General features: G+C 39.8%; 1 protein-coding gene and 1 long non-coding RNA gene across 2 annotated transcripts in view; one reads left to right on the forward strand and one right to left on the reverse strand.

Moving 5' to 3' along the window:
* Positions 1-4,957: 4,957 nt before the first annotated feature.
* Positions 4,958-18,793, reverse strand: part of LOC126399508 (uncharacterized) — a 44,244-nt gene continuing 30,408 nt past the window's right edge. Inside the window, exon 6 of the long non-coding RNA XR_007570905.1 lies at positions 4,958-5,506. This is a non-coding gene — a long non-coding RNA (uncharacterized LOC126399508). The remainder of the gene's footprint in view (positions 5,507-18,793) is intronic.
* gpr142 (G protein-coupled receptor 142) overlaps positions 14,178-18,793 on the forward strand; it is a 17,609-nt gene continuing 12,993 nt past the window's right edge. The window contains exon 1 of the mRNA XM_050059475.1: positions 14,178-14,354. The gene's annotated coding sequence lies outside the window, so the exon portion shown is untranslated. The remainder of the gene's footprint in view (positions 14,355-18,793) is intronic.

Genomic DNA, 18,793 nt, shown 5'->3' on the forward strand with positions numbered 1-18,793 from the left:
TGGGCCAGATAATCAGTCGTTTTGGTTGTATATCCTATCATTGCTATGCGGATGACACTCAGCTATATTTTTCAGTAAAGCCAGATGATCTTAGCAACCTAAACATTCTCCACAACCGTTAAGCTGCGATAAAGGACTGGATGTCTGTCAACTTTCTTCAGCTAAATTCTGACAAAACTGAGATTCTCATTTTTGGCCCCGGAAATACCGCTAAAGGCATCTTTCAGCATATTAGGCCCCCCTAACGCTGGGAATCTTGGCGTTATATTTGACCCTTAATTCAAACTTGAACAATGTGTCAATAAAATGGTTCACTCCTGCTTTTCTCAACTTAGGAGCATTGCAAAAATGTTGTCTGTATGTGTTTTTGAATGTGTCTTTTATGGTCTTGGGGTCCTCTTTTCTTTGTGTCCCAATGTCAATGTAAAGCACTTTGTAACCTGCGTTAAAAAAGGTGCTATATAAATAAAGTGTTACTTACTTACTTACACAATCTCTGCTGGAAAAGCAGCAATGTCTCAACCACCTTTCATGGCACCATTCCCACAGGAAACATCCACATATGGTTCCTGTAAGGTTGCTTAAAAACTGTAAAGGGTCACTGCAAAATACCCACGTTTTTGCCTTAAAGGCTGCTGGAGAAGCAGCTATGGGATGCTACAAAACACCCATGTTTGGTGTCTAAAAAACTGATGTAGAATCAGTGATAGGTCACTACAAAACACTCACGTTTGATGCCTTCATGGCTGCAAGAAAAACAGCGATGGGTCACCACAAAACTGCTGGAAATGTAGTGATGGGTCACGAAGAAATCACTGGTTTGATGTTTTAAAAGCTGCCAGAAAAACAATGATGGGTCACTACAAAACATTATTGTTTGGTGCCTTAAAAAGCTGCTGGAAAAACAGTGAAAGTTCGCCCACATTTGGTGCGTCAAAAAGCTAGTGGAAATGCAGTGATGGGTCACCACAAAACACCCATATTTGGTGCCCAAAAAAAACTGCTGGAAACAGAGCGATGGGTCTGGTGCCTTAAAAATCCGCTAGAAAAACAGTGAAGGGTCACCACAAAATGTCCACTTTTGCTGTCTAAACAGCTGCTGGAAAAACAGTAAAGATTTGACAAAACACCCATGTTTGGTGCCTAAAAAAACACTGCAAACACGGCAAAGGATCACACAAAACACCTGTTTCTGCTGCCTTCAAAAGCAGCTGGAAAAACAGTGATGGGTTGCGACCAAACACTCACGTTTGATGCCTTAAAAGCCGCTGATAAAACTGCAATGACTCAATAAATCAGAAGCAGTTTTATTGTTTGCTGGTCTTGAACAGTGGTCTGCAGCTTGGCAGGCATCTCACCTCGGTGTCAAATCATCCATCATCACCTCCACCTTCAGATGACAAAGTCAGCTCATGTACTGTGTCTGTTGACATGATACGTATGACACATGTTAATGTAACATATCTGTAGTTTGCAGATTTGTACAACACCAACATTTTCTTCTGACAGCTGGGCTGATTTGGGGAAGGAACAGTTATTTCGTGCTGCTGGTTTGAACTTCTGACCTTTACTTCCTTTTAGAGTCAGTTTACCCATATTGCAAAAAAAGCACACTCGTATGTTACCTTCTAGTTATCACAGCTTTGGTTTTATGGGTTCAGGTTTGCAGATATTTGTCTCAGAGATTTCTGTCTCCTCTCCAAACACTAAGGTCAGAGGTGAACGGGAATTCGTCTGTGGTGCTCACAGGATTGGAAAATGACACTACATGACTGTGAGAATTTCAGATATCTAAAAACTGGATGCAAAAAACCAAAACTATCTGCCTGACCACACACTATATGAGATTAGTTGTATAAATATATGTTGTTTTTTCTAATTTGGGTAAACCTACCCTTAAATTTTGTGGCACAGCAATGCAACATCCACACGTGTGTTTAACCACCTCAAGTCTCTGCACCATGTGCACCAGCCACACTGAGCAGAGAGGCTGCAGCCAAAGCTTTAATGTTCACAACCATCTGCTTTTAAAACGCCACTCCTTGTATTTACACATCATGTCCACCAGAGGGCAGACTGACTGCGTCTCAGCAGCAGCCAGTATCTGAGATGAATACAAATCACATCTGCCTCACCACAGACACACATGTAAAAACACTGACTCAAAAATAATAATAAAAAAAATCAGATGACACAAGATGACAGGATGTGGAAAAATGAAGAGAAAGGAAAAATAAATAAAAGGAAATCTGGAGAAAAAGAAAAACTGGCAAGTGTAGTGAGTGAAAGTCGGTTGGAGTAGAACTGGGTGTTCTAATTATATATAGAGAATTAATTTTATTAGGACAAACCCATTGAGATGAGGTCCAAAACAAACATTTACAAAACAAATGGAAAACAGAGCAGTACAAGACAAAGTGTTACACGAAACAAAAATGACAAAACAAACTAAACTAACTGAAAGAAAAAAAGAAGATGGAGAAGAAGAAACAAAAAGTACAATCTCAGACTAGTCATAATAAAAATGATAAAAACAATGATCAGTCTCTAAATTGAAGGAAGAACAGTGATGTCACTACTGACGTCATTGGTGATCACTTAAATGAGTAAAAAGATGAGATAGGAAGGAGCTCATCGGCCTCATCACAAACTAATGATGTTTTCCTCCCTTTGAAACACAAGGATGAGACAGAAAGATGCTTATTTACTCTCACACTTATTTATTTATTCATTATCAATTAATTAAATCAACAATAAAATATAACAGCTGAGGTGACAGTAAGAGACAAAAAATAAACACATAAAAATACACATAAAGCATTCAAAGAGCAAAGACTCAGGTTGTGTTCACACCGGGTGTGAATAAAACAATTCAGGCATCTAAAGTCAACGTAAAGACGCGCTTATATGCAAATTCCTGCCAAGTGGTGCAATGGACGTGACGCAAATGATGAGAATGATGCAAATAAAGCGCAGCAAATACAGAGAGTAGCGAGAATCGTTGAATCGATGAATGAACTTCAGCTGTCATATGTCACTGGACGATCTCAATGCTGATTGGCTATCGCAGCACGAATTGGTCACTGAAGTTCAGATTTTTCAACTTTCGCAAATAAGCGTATGACATGAAATCGCGCTACTTGCTTCATTCGCGCCGCTTAATTTGTCTATATTGCACCATTCGCATTGCGTTCATTGCACTGCCCGGCAGGAATTGACCTATGGCTAAGCCACGCCCCCTCCACTCACTCGGACAAACTATCAACATTCAGTGACCGGCGCTATGGCAGGTGTCACAGTACACGGCATTTCACAGGAGGCAACTGATGATTTTTGGGGACGTAACGATCAGATGTCATTGAGAAGTAACCAAAAGGGCCTAAACTACGCATTGGAGGGATATATTCATCATTTTATTGTTGAGAAGGTCGATGAAAAGCTTAAATTACAAGCCAAAATTTACAGGTCACAGTGTACGCTTGTGAACCGCATCTGGTTGCCGTCACCATCAAAGACAACAAGTTAAAGTGCCACTGAAGTTAAGGTTTTTGGCTCAGAATATGAGAAAAGGATAACGGCCTTTTTACCATCTTTACCAAGAGTGTCTCTCCGTTAGTTTGGTGCTACAGTATTTACACTGAATCATTCAGCATAACGTTTGCCAACCTTTGTTATCTCTGCCATTACAGATAAGTTAATGAAGCTAAGCTCCAGAAGTTAACGTTAGCTTAACTAGAGCCCTTTGGACAACAGCTAACAATGATGTACGATCACCAAAGTACAAAACTAGAACAAAATAGGCTAATGAACTCCCAGCAAACAAGGTGACATGATGAACAACGCAGCTAGGAGCTAACGTTAGGCTAACTTTAGCTAACGTTAGCTAGAGATGTTAAAGATAACTTTATATTTCTTTCCAGCAAAGTGACAATATGTTGCCTCAAACACAATGTTGACTTACCTTAGAACAGATGTAGACATCATTGTTAATCTTATTCACGTTGAGTTGATGTTGTGGTCTAACGTTACCACACAACTTTATCCAAAGGAGACACTTTTCTCGGTTGAGATGTGGTTTAAAGTGTAAAAAATACACCTGGTCGCCCAGCCTCTCAGGATACCTTGTGTCAGAGTTGCATGTACCCCATGCACACCGTTTGACCATTTTTAAACTTCAAATCTCAGAAAAAGCTCATAAAACCGAACAAAACTGACTTTCTGTAATGCATTTCAATGGACGTCCAGGCAGAGAATGTTTGAGTGTATGGGAATGGCTATACGCACTGTGATTGGCTCATTGCGTTTGAGGGTGGGACTTAGCCATAGGTCAATTTGCGTCCAATCACATCTTTACACTGACTTCACGTGTAATTCACTTGCGTGGATTGTTTTATTTGTGCCTGGTGTAAACACAACATAATGCAACACAAATAATTCGCATTATACACGTGTGAAATCAATAAATTGATGAACGAACTTCCACTGGTAAGTCTTCAGCATCATACGTCCCTGGAGGATCTCAATGCTGATTGGCTATTGTGGCGCCAATTGGTCACTGAAGTTCAGATTTTTTAACTCTTGCAAATAGTATGATGTGAAATCACCCTACTCACATAATTTTGCACCGCTTAACTCACGTTGCTTAATTTGCATCTTTTACGCTGCCCGGCAGGAATTTGTGTCTAATCACGTCTTTACATTGACTTTACATGTAATTTGGTGTGAACACAACATCAGGCTGTTTTCCAGTAAATGATTTACCATCATAGATTTCCAGAGAATATGTTTAGTGTGCCAAGTTGTACCGTATTTTATGTAAATTTTTGGTAAATTTTAAAACAGTAATAAACAAGACAATATGTTATCCCACACAGAAATTCTTCAGCTTTCTACCTTTTTTCCAGTAAAGCTATTTTTCCTTCAATGAGACAAACAGTGAGTAAAGATAATAAATTCCTCATAAAGGTCTGAGATTGACAGGAAGATACAGAGTTAAGAGGAACCTTCTAATCAGACATTAATTAAATTATCTTAATTAAATCCTGCACATTCTCCCAACAGTAAATTATCCGTGGCCTCTCCCACATCCTGACAGTTTTTATTGTTATCTATTATGAGTTTAAATCTCTGTGTTAATGTGTTTCGATTGTGTCCACTTCAGTAGATTGAATGCTAACTGATGCTCTTTAATCATTGTTTCACATGACTGAGGTAACCACGCAGCCATCCGTGCTTGTTTGTTTTACTAAAATAAGTCAAAGGCAGATTTAATTGAGTGAATAATGAAGCATTTGTTCCAGACGGAGTCACTGCTTTGGTATGATTTGAACAAATAACACAGAAATGTGATATCAGTCAACAAGATAAAGATATTTCACAGCAGGACACAGTAACTGGTTGGTTACTGCTGCAGTCACCACCACAGCAAGCTGCATCCAATCTGACGGTCCTGCAGGTGCTGATCGATACCGAGCTCAGGGACCAGGATAACATGTTGGCATTGTTTCTGCAAAAAAACAGACGTGTCATATCAATGTTTCTAAAATGACGTAGTTCAGATTACATGTATGGGCTGAGTTTCTCATCAGGAGGAGGAGGTGATGGTGGACGCCGTGACTGATAAGCAACAAGACAGCAGCAGAGCACTGCACGAGAGTGACGAACAACAAAAGTGGATGTATTTAACAAGACTTCAAGACATTTCCAGCTGTGCTTGTGGCTATAAAAGTGAGCATTTTTAAACAGCATATCAAAATATTTCCAGCCCTATTTGCAGCAACAAAACCAAACTTGAACAAAACGCCGGGACATTTCTGGCTGGGTGTGGCAACAAAAACGAGGATTTTTAAGGAGACACAGGTAATTTTCCATCTGTGTTTGCAATGACAAAAGCAGGTATTTTTAATGAGGTGTCTGGACATTTCAAGCCATGTTTTTGGCGACAAATACAGCAATTTTTTAACATGACATCGAAACATTTCCAGCCCTATTGTTGGCAACAAAAGCAGGTATTTTTAATGAGATGTCAGGACATTTCCATACTTGTCTGTGGTGACCAAACCAGGTACCACAAGATGTTGGGCCTTTCTGGCTGTGTTTGTAGCGACAAAAACGAGTATTTTTAATGAGATGCCAGTACGTTTCCAGCTGTGTGTGTGGTGACAAAAGCATGTATTTTTAATGAGGTGTTTGGACATTTCCAGACAGTTTTATGGTTACAAAAGTGGGCATTTTAATGAGAAGTTGGACATTTGCAGCTCAATTTGGCTTAACAAAAGCACTTTTTTTTAAAAACACATTTCCAGCCGTATTTGTGGCAACAAAACCAGGTATTTTTTGAAAAGATGTCAAGAACAATCCAGCCGTGTTTGTGGCGACAAGATGTCATTTCTAGTTGTGTTTTGGCAACTAAAACAGGTACTTTTAAACGAGATATCAAAACGTTTTCAGACATAACTGTGAGAACACAACATAACGAGGATTTTTCAGTTTTGTTGCGACAAAAGTGGCCAATTTTTATTTGAGTTGTTGGACATTTCCAGCTCTATTTGTGGCAATGAAAGTGAGTATTTTTTAACAAGATGCCAGAACATTTCCATCCATGTTTGTAGCGACAAATGCAGCTATTTTTTTAACAAGACATTGATATATTCAGCTCTATTTGCAGCAACAAAAGCTGGTATTTTTTGACGAGATGTCAGGACAGTTTCAGCCTTTTTTGTAGTGACCAAACTGGGTATTTTGTGTTTTTGATGTGGGGACATTTCTTGCCATGTTTGTGGTGACAAAAGCAGGTATTTTTTTAACAAGAAATTGGAACATTTACAGCCCAATTTGTGGCAACAAATACAGGTATTTTTTAACAAGATGTCAGGACATTTCCAGCTGCGTTTGTGGCAACAAAACTGGGTATTTGTAACAAGACACTGGGACATTTCCAGCCATGTTTGTAGTGACAAATGCAGCTATTTTCTAATAAGACAGTGAAATATTTCCAGCTCTATTTGCAGCAACAGAAGCTGCTATTTTTTGACGAGATGTCAGAACATTTCCAGCTGCGTTTGTGGTGGCTAAAGCGAGTATCTTAAAAAGACATTGGGACATTTCCAGCTGTGTTTGTGCCAACAAAAGCGACCATTTTTTAACAAGACGTTGGAACATTTACAGCCCAATTCGTAGCAACAAATACAGGTCATTCCCAGCTGTGTTTGTAGCAACAAAAGTGGGTATTTTTAACAGGACGCTGTGACATTTCCAGCCACATTTGGGCGACAAAAGCGGGTATTTTTAGTTAACCGTAACCAAGTTATTCTTGTACTTAAAAAAGTTAAAGTTATAATCACATGCATTAGACGCTGTGCATTTTGCACTAGTGAAACAGAAAATACCAGTAAACATGCAAAAAACCCTAAATACAACTACAAGGAACTAAAACCTTTTAAGAAGCATCAGTGAGTGAAGTATTAAAAGCATGAATCAAAAACAAAGATTCAGAGATTTTTTGGCAGGATTATCTTGGCACATCAGAGCATGAAGTCATGATGAGTGTGTGTCTGAGAGGAGATAAAATGACAGTGTTGGTCTGGAGAGCTGCTCATGTTACAGTCGCAGGGACTCTTATTGCTCGAGAGCTGCACAGAGGGACAGTTTGGAGAGCTGAGGTTATGGCAGGCGTCCAGGCTGAGGTGACCTGTGAGAAGAACTCTGCCTCAGCATCAGTTTATCTCACTGCAGCAGCTCCATTAGCTCTTCCTTTCACCCCCCCCCCCCCTCCGGCAGCGCTCCAGCTGCAGTGAAAGATTTGTTTTTCAGTGGCAGTTGTTTGTGGGGGACGAGCTGAATGTAGGCAGATAGAAACTGACTTTAAGTCATGCGTGAAATTGGCTTCATGAGTTATACATCCTCTGAAGAGATGGTCATTATGTGTCTGAAAACGACCTCCTGGTGTACGTCCACAATTATGTAATCAGTGGCGGGAAGCGACTAAGTACATTTACTCCAGTCTAGTAAATATTTGAGGTTGTGTTTTTTCCGTTTTGGTCAACTTTCAAGAAGATTCTCTGGAACGGGAGTTTGAAATATGTTTTCTTGACCTGCAGAGGAGCAGAATGTAAAAGATACGGCTGGTTTTATTTTGAAAGTACAAATGATCGGCAAACAAAAACTGACTTGCAGGTAAGTGTACTATCAGTGTTGTGCAAGTTTACACTTCGCAAGAGCTCAATCAGAGATCAGTTCACACAGATTAAAATGAACTAGTTCACGTTAACTTCTTTTGTTTTTTAATGAGCTGCTCTGAGATATTTTTGCAAAGTAGATCCTCCTCCCACCCATCCATCCCCAGCCCCCAAGGACTGCCACTACGCACATCCCAAACTAAATGAATTACACATATCGACCCTTTTAGGGCCGACGTCACAATGAAGACAGTTTGTTAGCTGAGGGCAAAACCTGCCTCTCCCCCACAGGGCTGTAGGCTCCATAGCAGTGTTAACATGTGTTTGTCTTGTTGTGTTATTGGGAGCCAGAATAGAAGGAGTCATGGCTCAAAACCAGCCGCCACTGCCCGTCAACAAAAACAAAGACAACTATGGTTAAATGTGATAAGACCAAAGGACTGGACGGAGGCCATCATCAAAAATGCTCACATGTGCAGCGCACACTTCATATCAGGTTAGGGAAAAAGTATTTCCTGTTGTAGGGATGAATAAGGTTATGTGTATTAAGGGTTATCATGTCCACCTCATCAGAAACTGGGGAGGGATTAAGAGGAATATTGGATTTCTCTGGAACGCTAACTTTTTAGCACATTAGCTAACGTTAGCTTCCATAGCAAAACAAACAACTGTGGTCCTCCTTTGTAAGATTGGCATAGTAATCAATTAACAGCTCACAGAGGTTGCATTGATTTACAGATTTACATTGGGAAGCGTTCAAGCTCTATTCAGTAAGAATGAGTACTGGGCGAAGGTAAATTCTAACATGATGCGTTCAATGTAATCTTGTAAAATGTAGCTCTTGGCGAGAAACTTGAATAAATCAGCTGTTTGAAACTGAAGAAATTTGTTGATGTCTTCACAGCACTTTGAAATAGATATTACAGAGGGAATTATGATGTATCATACATAGCAAAATGGCTTTTTGTTTATTTTTGTTTATTTATTTTTAAAAAAAAATGTTTTTCATGTGAAAGAAGGTTCTGTTAAAGGTTGTTTCATAAATGTGTATTACTGAATTTGGGCTCATTCAAAGGTCGTGTACTGAAGGACTGAATCACTTTAAAACTGTTCAAACAAAAGAAACGCCAATATAAAAATATGGTATCGGCTACTGGCGAAATTGTGAAACAATTTTTTTTGCCAAATTTTAAACATTGGTATCGTTATAGGCCCAGAATTTTTAAATCAGTGCATCCCTAGTTTAATTAGAAAGTTAATTTGTACATTAGTTATTATTGTGCACTGACATATTTTATTGTTCATTCTTCTGAACAAGTGAATTTGTAATTTTTTTTGTGATTATTGATTTCTTTGATTATTATAACACATGTACAACATGTTTAGTTACTTTGACTGTTGAGCTGCAGCAAACTACATGTTTTTTTGGGGGAGGGGGCAAGGGGCTCGTCTAGGGCACCAAATATCCCAGGTATCCAAGGGCTGCCACTGCCCTCTCGTGTCATAGTGCACACATATAAAATTTTATGCTTCCAAGTTGGCTTCATTGCAGTAGCTGTAACCGAAAGATGCATTATGATTTTAGTTCTGCAGAGAACACAATTTAGAGAAAACAATGATGAAAAAAAAAGCCCCGGACTTTGCAGCAGTGAGGTCATGGTCTGACCTTTTGTTCATGTGATCATAATTCACTGGCAAATATTTCCAGGACTGATCAGATTCTTCGATTTGATGTGTTGTTTCACATTAAATTTTGATGTGGTTGACGTTCGGACTTGTTCTTACAGACCCAGCGGCACAGTTTGCATAAATGTGAGATTTTTCTGTTGGCGTTTGTACTGATTTGTTAAAAGTCCTTTAAATATCCGTACGAACTGTCCTCAGCTGCACCGGAAGCTGTGTGTCTGGACTGCAATTAGCACTAACCATGCTGGTGTGCTGCTGTTAAACGCTGTCGTGAGAGTGAACACGGCTCGTGTTCATGGTAAACAGGTACAAACTGGTACGTTCAGTCACCAAAGATATAAGCATGTTCAATTAGCGTGTTGTTTTCACAGCACTAGGCACCATATTGTATCATTTCATTTCATTTCATTTATTTGCACATATGAAATAAGAAAGCAGAACATAGAAGTAATATAGTCATACATAGCATGTGCAGGTGAGGTAGAAACCCATTACAGAAACCTCACCTAGACAAACATAACAAAACTATGCAAAAAATAATGAAAAAACAAAACATACACGATAACAAACATGTTATCTGTGCAGGCCTCAGCGACACGCTCGACACGTTCTCCAGGGTGACTCTTGTCCATAAAAGGAAGATTTCTCTTGACCGTGGTGATGAATATCAACCACTGCATCAGAATCATTAAGCTGGATCCATTAAGCTTAACCCCTCATATCCACCCTGATGCTTATTATTCCCTCTGCATCATCAGCCTCTAATCTAACAGGCCTGATCGATAGCGGGTCATGTCTCTGCATGATTGCTGGCTGCTGGGGTTCGTTATTTGCCTGACTGACCCCTGCTGCAGCGTAGAGTCAGAGGTGAAACGCTGTATGCCAAACAAACACATAAAATGATATGCAGCTGCAGGGAGCGGGGAGCCAAATTGGAGCGCAGCGAGCTCACGTAGGCTTCAGGTTTGGTTCGTCAACAGAGTGAACTGCTGGATGAATTAGTTCTTCAAATCTGCTCCTTTAATGCACTGTTTGCTTTGGAGCTTTGCTATCGTCAACAATTTGCAGTCGTGCGATGTATTCTCTTAAAGGCTTTAGCTAAATTAAGGACACATTTGTCTTGTACAAAACATCTCGGCTCCCACGACGGCTGACCTCAGTGATTCTCTCACTTGTAATTGTGTTAGTTTCAACCGCTGTTAAGAATACATGCAAGAAATTAGGAAGCTGCTGCTGCTGCTGCTGCTGTGTGACATTACTCTTTGGTTCCTGTGTGTGTGTGTGTGTGTGTGAGTTCTTGTACTAATACGTTGTGAGGTTATCTGTTCACACAGTACATTACGGGGACACACCCTCTAGTTGAGGACAAAAACTTGATCCCCACATGGTAACTTTATTGTTTGGTTGAGATTAGGTTAAATCTTAATGGGATCAATGAAGGTCAATGCACTGTCCTCTGCACTGACAAAAACAAGTGTGTTTTTAATCCACCTGAGACCTCAGTGACCTGATGCAGACCGCAGCCCACACCAACACTGTGTCCAGGGACCATCCTAAACACTATGCTATGTGTTAATGTAATATGAGTGTTTTTTTGTAGAATTGTAATATAACCTTCAGATCATTTTTTTAATTGAAGTCGTAAATTTATGAGATAAAAACACAAATATTCTCTGAGATTAAAGTGATAAATTCAAAAGACAAAATTCACAAAATCAGAATAACAAACTTGAATATTCTTTGAGATTATAAAGTCAAACATTTGCAAGAAAATCTGAAATTCTCTGAGATTAAAATCACAAATCTATGAGAAAAAAACTTGTAAAAGTAGTAGTGACATCACATTTCTAACCTGGAACACATGTTGAACCTATACTGGTGTAACAATGGATCACTGTTACCACATTTGTGGTTCATAGTAAAAAGTATCACCAGACAAAAATAGCTGAGTCATGCACAGATTCACACGTATTATTCAGCGTATTATATATAATAAACCTGTGGGATTTTAACAAATGTATTAATTGACTGACTGTGTATTGCGGTTTTCTTGATTCTGGTGTTTCACAGCGGGACGCTCGGCTGTTCCGCCTCATTGATTGTAGCCTGTCAACGAGCAAATACTGTGCATTGATATATGAGTCAAAATATTTGCAAACTGAGGAGTGTAATGTGAGACTCATGCTAAGATAATTGTAATAGTAAATTGAAATCTGTCTGTGTCATGCACAAACTTACCTCTGCCTATTCTCCTCGACAGAGTGTTTAGGCAAAGTAATTCCCAGAAGGCTCACACACCTGTTGATAGTTCCTGGAGGGTAACAACAAGTGAGGAGAGGGTAGATGTGTACATGCCCAAATATATACTCTGATAAATCAGTTCCTCCTGGATACCATGAGCTGTTTTTGGGGCTGAGATGCCTAATTTCACAGCAGCATTTATTTATTTATTTATTTTATCCTGGTGTCTGATTGTTGTTACTGTTTCTTGTAGTTGTGTGTTTTTATGGACTGAACTGAGTCTGAAATAAAATTGATTGATTGAAAAACTGTAATGCATGTTTCAATGTTTAAAGGTGTATTTTGCAATGAAATTGTAGGGGCAAGTAAAAAATGCATAAACAATTGTGATGCTGTCTTGAAGCACATTATCAGGAGTATTCAGTGTTTCCTGCAGCATTAATATTTATGTGTTACGGTCGGGGGAGGGTTCAGCAGTTTGTTGATGCCGTTTAAAGCAGCACTGAAGGACCATCACTGTAGGCCGCTCTCCTCCTGCTCTCTCTGCTCAGTTAGCACGAGCTAACACACAAGGCAACATGATCTCATCCATTCTTGTAGGATTATGCTGCTCGGGCAGAGGCCCCTGCAGCAGTGGTTATCATCCGACACCAAGCTGTTAATCTCACACCGACACCAAAATGGCTCAACTCTGTTGTTAAACCTGTCAAAAACTGTTGGGTAACGTTAGCTTTGTGATGCTAACAGTTAGTTGTGTCATTGTAGCAGTAGTTACATAATAAACAGAGAGGAGAGGTTGAGCTGATCGACTGTGTGCAGCTCTGCAATGAAATGAGACTTAAACCATTTTAAAAAGTCAAATTTGTGGTAAAGTGCAAAATTGCAAGGTTGTGCAGAATTCAGGGGTATTGGCTGAATTTCATCACAACATCCTGGAGGGACTGATAAATATCTTATGTAAATAAATACATTCCTGGTTTGATTTTGATACAAAATATGACTTAATTACGTGTTATTAGTAAATCATAAAATAAAGTATGAATGCTGCAGCATCTGTGGTGTGATGACAGTGATCCAACCTTACAAAGTGAAGTGATGTGGTGTCCTGACCAAAAAAATTCCGATTTTTTTCTAGAAAAAGTATGACTTTATAATCTAAGGCAAAATCTGAGTTTTTATCTCATAAATTAAACACTTCAATCTCAGAAGTTCTGGGTTTTGTATTGGACTATTACCACCCTCCTCCAACAACCTATTTTTATATTTTGTTTTTACATTTATTTATTTATTTTTTTACCTAAAATGGCCCCATTATGCTGTTGTATGATTACTTACAAAAACAATACTCATATATTTGATGAAAAAACTGGGAAATGTTACAAAGCGCGTACCATCATATGTCAGTAAAACTGCAACTTTCAAAAGCTGCAACTTCAATAAAAAGTTTGATTTTTCCAACACGTTGTCGCATAGTTTTAAAAAGATAATGAAAATGTGTAAAACACAAAAAATATTCAGAAATAAGATTAACAAATAAAAAGAGTTATGAAAGCCAGTGTGTATATGAACATTTGTTTGAGACTTAAAGATATGTATAGTATATATTGTGTCGGTGTAATAAGTGATGGCTTTTCGGTCAGCTGATTTATTATTGTTAAACTACTACTTTGATTTTAAATGCAATGTCTTTCTTTCTCAGTTTTTATTCAGCTGTGAGCAGCTTCTCAGCAGATCTCTCTGTGTGTTGCATCGTACCAACACACTCAAGCATTACTTACATACTCACTGCTGTGTATATTCATGGTGTCTCTTTTCCAGTGTGAATGTGAAGTTGGACCACAGCCTAAAACATTATCACTTTTTATTCCCTGTCAGACTCCATCAGTTTGTCCTTATTCCTGTCTTTACTCTTTTCCTTATCTCTTTTATTTCTTTGATCCTTTTCCTCTCTACTTCACCTCTTTCCACCCACAGATCAATCCCTCCCCCTCCTCACCCTCCTCCCCTCACTGTCACTCCCCTCTGCCTCATTTCTCTCCTCTCCCACTGCTCACTACTTGCAGTGATGTACTGGCTGCCTGGACTCCACTTCTTCTCCTCCTCCTCCTCCCCTTCTCTGTCCTCCTCCACGTCTCCTCAGTGGGTGTCCAGCAGCGATGTCGGGGACTCTGTAGGAGCCTCTGGGGGACCGACGCAGCGCAGGACCGGCTGTAACCAGGTGGAGAGTCGCTGTGGGAACTGGATGTGAAGGTAAGGCTGCAGACAGTGAGACTGACCATACAAGGGCAAACAAAGCCAAAGAAAACTCTCTCCATCTCCATCCAGTGTTTATGTGCGAGTGCCTGCGCTGCTCTGTTCTAAAAGGATGAAATGTTCCTGTTTCTTGTGCAATCAGTGCTGTTACACATCATTACTTCAGATGCTGGTGGAAGGTACAGTCTTATTATAAGTTATTTAGAGACACAGGGAGCGAGTCTGGACTGCTTCACTTTCAGTTGTTTCATAATCGACTTTGTCTTGCACTCTGTCTTTTATATTAACAAAATGTGCTTGAAGTGTTTACTTGTTATTTCAGCCAACTAAAATCTTCTGACAAAGAGACATTTGTCATTATATAAGCTGGTAATTTCTGCCAAATGTACTTCTGGATTCTGTCCTCATAGCAACACTGACAGGTCAGGACTCAGCCTCATGAATGAACTTTTAGCATCTCAATGTGCACAATGGGGGAATTTCTTTAAGGCTTCATCCTGGTGCTGCCTGTCAGCCATCGATTTCCCATTCAGGCATACCTTTCAACATCAAACCTTAAGTAGCGCTCACATCAACTCAGTTACCAGAAAAAATGTTGGCATTGTAGATTTCTGCAAACTCTGGATATGTTACATTTGCACGTAGCAGATTCAACACAGTGGTTTTAATGTGTGGTTAGGTGTATGGATAAAAAAGACATGGTTATGGTTAGTAAAAGATCATGTGTGGGTAAAAGTACCTGGTTTTGGAGGCACAATCCCCGCTGGAAAAGCAGCAATGTCTCAAAAGAAAATTGTTTTTTGTGCCACTATCCCGGCAGGAAACACAGCAACAGGTTGCTAAAAAAATTATCCACATTTGGTGCCGAAAAAGTCGCCGAATATACAGCGATGACACACTAAAGAACAACTGGTTTTATTGTTTGTTGGTCTCTAACAGTGGTCTGCAGCTGGTTTGTGTCTTGTTTGTGAATTGCACATGGCGATGTAGAGGATTTGTTGAAGCTTTACATTTCTTTATGTTTCAACAATGCTGTCGTTATGTTTAGGCACAAAAACTTCTTGCTTTTGATCATGTTTTGGTTCAAGATACTCACTTTTTCATGGCCCAATTCTGGCTGGAAACTCAGCAAGTCTCAGTAAAAAGCAATCACTTTGCATTGCTTGAAAAACAGCAACAGGTCCCTAAAAACAGCGTCTGCAGCGTGTTTGCGTGTTGTTTATAATTTGTATGTTATTATGTTGCAGATACATTGAAACTCGATGTTTCTTTATGTTTCAACAACACTATGGTTAAAGTGTGGTTATGTTTAGGCACAAAAACCTCTTGGTCATGGGTTAGAAAAAGATCATTTTTTGGCTTAAAACACCAAGTTTCGGGGGCACAGTCACCGCTGGACAAGCAGTGATGTCTTGGCAAGAAACATCTACTTTTCTTGCAACTGTCCCTCTTGAAATAATAGTGACAGCTAAAAAACACCCACATTCGTTGACTGAAAAGTTGCAGGAAATGTTAGTAAAAAACAACCAGTTATGTTGTTTGGTGGTCTCAAATCTGCAGCTTGTTTGCATGTTGTTTGTAATTAGTTTGCCAATACGTACACTTTGAAACTTAACATTTCGTTATGTTCCAACAGTGCTGTGAGTAATGTTTGGTTATGTTAAGGCACAAAACTTCTTTGTTATGGTTAGGACAAGATCATAAAGTTTTAGGGGCTAATTCCTGCTTAAAAAGCTGTGATGTGTCAGTAAAAAAAACAACCCCTTTCCATGCCACTATATCAGCAAGAAAAGCAGTGACATGTTGCAAAAAAACACCCGTGTTTGAGGCTGAAAAGCAGCTGGAAACAGAGTGATGACCTGTTTGTTGGTCTTGAACAGTGGTCTGCAGCTTTTTGTAATTTGTTATTAATTTGTACATTATTATGCTGCGGATACGTTGAAACTTGTGTTTCTTTATGGGCATTATCCTCGCAGGAACCACCTCAATTTCTTGGTAAAAACTTTCTGTGGCATTATTCACTGTACCGTGATGTGTCGCTAAAGAACACCAGTGTTCAGTGATTTAAAGTTGCTGGAAACACAGCAATGCACCACCATCCAAATAACAAATTCAGCTCATATACCACAGCACATTAGAAACGTTGATATTATACGTATGAAACGTACAAATGTAACGTATCTGCAGTACAACGCCTAAACATTTTCTTCTGGCGACTGGGCTGCTCACTTTCATTATAGATGCCTGAATGCGTCCTCCTTCCTCTCATGTGAAACAGTGATATGTTTGCTGTCTAGTAGAGCTGGCAGCACCCTTTATCTCCCAGCGCTGTTGTTTCAGGTGCACCGACTCTTGATGAATTATTAAGAGGACTCAGTGGAGCACAGATAGTTCAGCTTCCTGGGCACTGAGCCCCCCGCAGAGCCACGTCCCTAAGCCTCCAGATGCATCTCAGCCCCGGGTAGAGTCCTAATGAGAAACATGCCTCGGCCTCTGATCAGCATGGAGTAGCTGCTCAGCTGTTCTGGTTTAAGTCGATGGGTTTTTAAGAGGGGATTCTTCAGAGAGTGCAGTCCGCCGGCCCTTAACTGGAGCTGTGTGATCAACCTGTTCTGTTGTCACGTCAATAGACCTGATTTCCCCTGTGTGAGAAGACTTTAACAGTCTGAGAGCGGATTTAATCAAACACTTCTGAAGTGAGGACAGCTCCATTTCCACCTTGAATCTGCAGTACCCGAGGGACTGAGCACGATGATTAGTGTGAACGGGAAACTTCCCAGAGAATAAAGTGTGATGAAGATTAAGTACAGGAGACAGAGAACTCCCCAAGCTTCAAGATTTCATTTGCACTTTCAGGATTTTAGAGGACCTGGGCCGGTGTAAAAGAAGTGGCTGCAGGGATATTGATTAGTCAGTGTAATTACTGTTCCCCTGAGCCATGTTGTGCCGGCAACCTCAAAACCTTCTCATTCATAATGGTCATCTTTCTTTCTGCTGGTCCTGAGATGAACCTCACAAGAAAATGGATCAGGTGTCTGAGAGAAGCAGTAAGTCACCATGTACAGGTCTGCAGGAGCCATTTTACTGCAGTGGCGTTCCAAGGCAGTTTTACTTCTCTTCAGACGGTGCTTTTATATTGATTTCCTTTGCTTTTCCTCCTTTTACTTTGGGCAGTGGTGCTTGTGGCAGCTAATAATCTAACAGGTTCCTACAAAATATAACAACTGAAGGGACAATTTTGATAATTGATTGATTGTTCAGTTCAGTTTTCTTAGAAAGAAATGCCACTTCGAGTAATTCCAGCTTCTTCAATGTGAATATTTGTTGGTTTACTTCAGTCTTTGCACTGTTTGGACAAAACGAGCAATTTGAAGACATCAGCAGCTGCTCTCATGCACTGTTTGTACGTATGCCTACATAAGTAATTCATCAATATTCTTGTATAACCTACATAAGGTAGGCTGCGATCATGTAACCAATGCACTAACTGGAGTAAAGCAGGAAGTAGTATAAAGACCAAAAGTTTCGGTGATGGATTGGTCACAAAACGTACCAACGTCAGCAACCAACGCACCCAGGGTATCGTGCACGTCGTATCTGAACTGGGAAGTCCATGACCAATCGTCGATATGTGACGAGGTCAGAGTGAGAATGTGTTGTCACTATAGACTACATCATAGACGAGTGGCAGTGATCCGCACTGCTGGGCCATGCCGTACTGTGCGTTATCGTGTTTAGTTTGCTTCTATGCATATACCTTCACAGTATCCTGTTCTGCTTTTGCGTCCTAAGGCTGCTTGAGAGCGGCGGAGATAGGCCCACAAATATTTATCCATATCTCATAATGATCAGACTTTGATCCTCTGACTGACCCTCCCTGCGTCCAAGGAGATTCATATATTTTAAAAGGTCTCAGCTATTTAGTTGTTCTTTATCATTTTTTCATTTTAATATAAAGGTGTAACCACTGTATGTGAACACATGAATGGGTCAGACCTGCAGCACTGAATTCAAAATGATGCTTCTGTGAAACAACATGAGCCTCATCCAGTTAACATCAGCGTCAGTTCTTCTGAGATCATTTTGGTGATGGTAACACAAAAGTAGTGTAATAAGTAACTGATTACACAGTAATACAGTAATTCAGCGACTGAGGGAAGGAAGGGGTCCGGTTTGAGGACCTCAGAATTGCATCCCTGCTTTATGCAGATGATGTGGTTCTGTTGGCTCCATTTTTTTTTTTTAACCTTTATTTACCCAGGCAAGCAATTAAGAACAAATTCTTATTTAGAAATGCAGCCTGAACCAAAGAGCAAAGGCTCTCTGGAGGGAGAGGGGGAGTGGATGCTAAAAATAAAAAATAAAGTTATATAAAATACACAATAAACAATTAATAAACAATTAATAAATACAATACAATAAAGGTGAAAAACAGT

Source organism: Epinephelus moara, chromosome 13 (assembly GCF_006386435.1).
Source record: "Epinephelus moara isolate mb chromosome 13, YSFRI_EMoa_1.0, whole genome shotgun sequence".
In the NCBI taxonomy this organism is placed as follows: Eukaryota; Metazoa; Chordata; class Actinopteri; order Perciformes; family Serranidae; genus Epinephelus; species Epinephelus moara.